The sequence below is a fragment of the Colobus angolensis genome, unplaced genomic scaffold, assembly GCF_000951035.1.
Source record: "Colobus angolensis palliatus isolate OR3802 unplaced genomic scaffold, Cang.pa_1.0 Scaffold4, whole genome shotgun sequence".
Classification (NCBI taxonomy): Eukaryota; Metazoa; Chordata; class Mammalia; order Primates; family Cercopithecidae; genus Colobus; species Colobus angolensis.
The window spans coordinates 7,987,384-7,991,582 of NW_012117376.1; positions in this window are offsets into that span (position 1 = coordinate 7,987,384).

Consider the following 4,199-nt stretch of genomic DNA (forward strand, 5'->3'; position numbering starts at 1 on the left):
GTCTCGGCCTCCCAAAGTGCTGGGATTACAGGCTTGAGCCACCCCGCCCGGCCCTCCACAGGTGATTCTAATGTGCAATCAAAGTTGAGGATCTCTGGTCTAGGCAGAAATGCTCCCTTTTCTCCCTTATGGGCTGAATAAAAATAAGTTTCTCTTTAATAAAGAAAATAAGCAGCTGTAAGTAATATCAACAAGGAAATAAATGATTTTCCCAATGTATAATGGAATTGTGTATCTGGAAATCTGAAAGAGCAAGGCAGGCAAAGTATAAAATCATGCTTGCAGATGATCTAGCTAAGTGCAAAGGTAAAGGTAAAGGGCATTTCCCTGGTCTCTGGTTTCCCTTTTTTTTTTTTGAAACAGTCTTGCTCTGTCACCCAGGCTGGAGTGCAGTGGCGTGATCTCGGCTCGCTGCAACCTCCACCTCCCAGGTTCAAGCAATTCTTGTGCCTCGGTCTCCTGAGTAGCTGGGATTACAGGCGTGTGGCACCACGCCAGGCTAATTTTTGTACTTTTTATAGAGACGGGGTTTTACCATGTTGGCCAGGCTGGTCTTGAACTCTTGGCCTCAAATGATCTGTCCACCTCAGCCTCCCAAAGTGCTGGGCTTACAGGCGTAAGCCACTTTACCCAGCCTCTGGTTTCCTAGTTAAAGGTGATAAAGTATGCAATGGATTTTGATGGTTTAAAAAAAAAAAAAAAGAGTAGGGAAAAGTGTTATACTATTTCAGTAATTGCAAAATATTTTGACTTTGCATCCCTTTGCTTCTCTTGCTGTGTATGGTTTATTATTTGTTAACATTACACTTAAATATTTTACTTTTTTGGTGGCATTAATACAGTTCTGTGGGGAGAAGGCTGAAGTGAAAATGAATTTATAGATCCTCGGTGGATTCATTTTTCTGGCCTATTCATGGGTCCATTAAAAGGAATAGTTAAGCAACTCCTGTATCAAAATTAGATGTTACTTATACTTCACAATACATAAAACAGCTGGCTATATACTACCATTTCTGTGATAACCTAAATTTTTTTTTTTTTTTTTTGAGACGGAGTCTCGCTCTGTCACCCAAGCTGGAGTGCAGTGGCCGGATCTCAGCTCACTGCAAGCTCCGCCTCCCGGGTTTACGCCATTCTCCTGCCTCAGCCTCCCAAGTAGCTGGGACTACAGGCGCCCGCCACCTCGCCCGGCTAGTTTTTTGTATTTTTTAGTAGAGACGGGGTTTCACCGTGTTAGCCAGGATGGTCTCGATCTCCTGACCTCGTGATCCGCCCGTCTCGGCCTCCCAAAGTGCTGGGATTACAGGCGTGAGCCACTGTACCCAGCCTAGTTTTTATTTTTTTTTTTTGGAGACGGAGTCTCGTTCTATTGCCAGGAGTGCAGTGGCGTGATCTCAGCTCACTGCAACCTCTGCCTCCCAGGTTCAAGCAATTCTCCTGCCTCAGCCTCCCGAGTAGCTGGGACTACAGGCACCTGCCACCTCGCCCGGCTAGTTTTTTGTATTTTTTAGTAGAGACGGGGTTTCACCGTGTTAGCCAGGATGGTCTCGATCTCCTGACCTCGTGATCCGCCCGTCTCGGCCTCCCAAAACGCTGGGATTACAGGCTTGAGCCACCGTGCCCAGCCGATAACCTAAATTTTATCATTAAAACGCTTGTAGCTAAAGGCATCGGTGGCCCATCTGTAGCAGCCGCTGCCGCGATGCCAGCTGCAGTGGGGGAATGCAGCTGAGGCTCACAGGTCCACGGAGCCCACAGGAGCTAGCTACAGGCAGGAACCCTGCCCCTACTGAGTTGGCAGGGCTGGAGTCCCACACTCGTGGGCACAGCTGCAGCCGTCCAGCTGCAGCTCCAGACCTGGGCATCCCTGCACTCTTCAGGGCTTGGAAAGCTCCCGGCCCCCACAGGCTCAGAAGTGCCTGCTCCCATTCCCTGGCCTGTTTCTGCTCCCGGCACCTGCTCTGTTGCAGAGCAAAGTTGTGGCCAAACCTAGGTGTTGTTGTGACCTGGCCAGGTTGAGCATGCTTGAGGTGGCACTGACATGCCAGCCCGCTGCCACCTCGGCCCCCTCTAAACTTTGGGCACCCATGTGCATGGAAGGGAGGCCAGCCAGGGGGGTGATAAGGGTGACTCAGTTCGAGCCAGCAGGCGCCCTGTGGCACAAACAGCCTGGGCACCATGGAGGGCACATTGATGGTAGGAGGCAGACAGGTTCCTGGGTAGAAAAAGGTGAGTTCCCAGTGAAATCCCACTTTCAAGCCAGTGAATGCCTGAAGCCTGGGGGCTGGGCTGGCAGTTCCAGGTGGAGTCCAGGGCTGGGGTAAGAACTTGTGGTGTTTTCTGGGCTGCCCATGGACACCCATGGACCAAGCAGCATGCACTTCCCTTCTGAGCCCATAAAAACCCCAGACTCAGCCAGACTGTCAGGACTACCAGCTGCGGGAAGGAGCTACCCACTTTGAGTCTCCTTAAAAGGACCTGTCTGCAGGTCTCCTTTTGGGTGAGAGCTGGTCATCTGGACACTCATCAGGTCGACCTGCTTGTGGAAAGGAGCTATCCACTTTGGGACTCCTGAGAGCTGTTCTGTTGCTCAGTGAAGCTCCTTTCTGCCTTGCTCACTCTCCAGTTGTCTGCATACCTCATTCTTCTTGGATGCAGGAAAAGAACTCGGGGCCCAACTGAATGGTGGACTGAAAGAGCTGTAACACAAGCAGGGCTCAAACACGCCCCCTGCTCACCACGTTGGGGGCGACAAGAAGGAGAACAGCTGCAGCCCTTCTGGCAGCCCAGACCTCGAGGCTCCCTGAGCCAGGGCTGTGACATGCTGTAACACCCTCTTTGGGGCTCTGCAGTTCCTTGCATCTCTGAGCTTTCGGGCACCACTGCATTCCCCTTGTCCAGATGCTGGTGCCTGCAGTGGAAGCCGCTTTTGGTACATCTGGTCCCACTGCAGCCTCGCATGGAGCTGGTGCCTGTGCCAGCACCAAGAGCTGTCCACCCCACTGCAGCCAGTGCGCCTGGTTGTGTGCAGTGGCAGGACCCCACGCTCACTCACTCACACACCCATCACTTCATGCCTGGCTCACCCTTGCTAGACGTGGGATCCAGGCCGGTACCACCAGTGGAGCACAGCCTGCCAGGCCACATGGGTGGAATGAGCCCAGCAGGCACAAGCAAAACCCAAGCAGAGGTGCCACCGGCCAAGAGGTTTCTGGATCCTGTGAGATAACTAAAGTCACGTCCTTTACATAACATTTATTCTATATAGAATGTATCCACATACAATGATGTCAGCTTTAAAACAATCACTTGTAAAAAATCATCTATAAAATAGAGTGATACATAATATACCTCAGTGAATTAGGCTGATGGTCTAGGATTCAGAAAATGTGATCATCCTATTTCCTATTTTTTTGGCCACCATTTCACTGGGTTGTCTTAGGTTCTTTTTTTTTTTTTTTTTTTTTTTTTAATGGAGTCTCGCTCTGCCACCCAGCCTGGAGTGCAGTGGCGTGATCTTGGCTCACTGCAACCTCCGCCTCCTGAGTTCAAGCAATTCTCCTGTCTCAGCCTCCAGAGTAGCTGGGATTACAGGTGCCCGCCATCATGCCTGGCTAATTTTTGTATTTTTAGTAGAGAAGGGGTTTCACAATATTGCCCAGGCTGGTCTCCAACTCTTGACCTAAAGTGATCCACCTGCCTCGGCCTCACAAAGTGCTGGGATTACAGGTGTGAGCCACCGTGCCTGACCTTTAGGTTTTTTTACTGTTCTAAGCCTCAATTTATTTTCCTTTTATGTGGGATAACTGTCCTATTTCACAGATATGTAAAGAATAACATAAAATTATTAAACACTTTGCAAATATAAAATGCTATATAAACGATAAATAGTAATACTGATACACTCATATAAAATAACATATAACTTTGTTTATAATCTAAAGTTGGGTCCTCCTGTACCTATTTTTTTTTTTTTTTTTTCGAGTCAGAGTCTTGCTCTGTTGCCCAGACTGGAGTGCAGTGGCATGATCTTGGCTGACTGCAACCTCTGCCTCCTGGGTTTAAGCAATTCTCCTGCCTCGGCCTCCAGAGTAGCTGGGATTACAGGTGCACGCCACCATGTCTGGGTGATTTTATTTTTTTTGTATTTTTAGTAGAGATGGGGTTTCACCATGTTGGCCAGGCTGGTCTCTAACTCC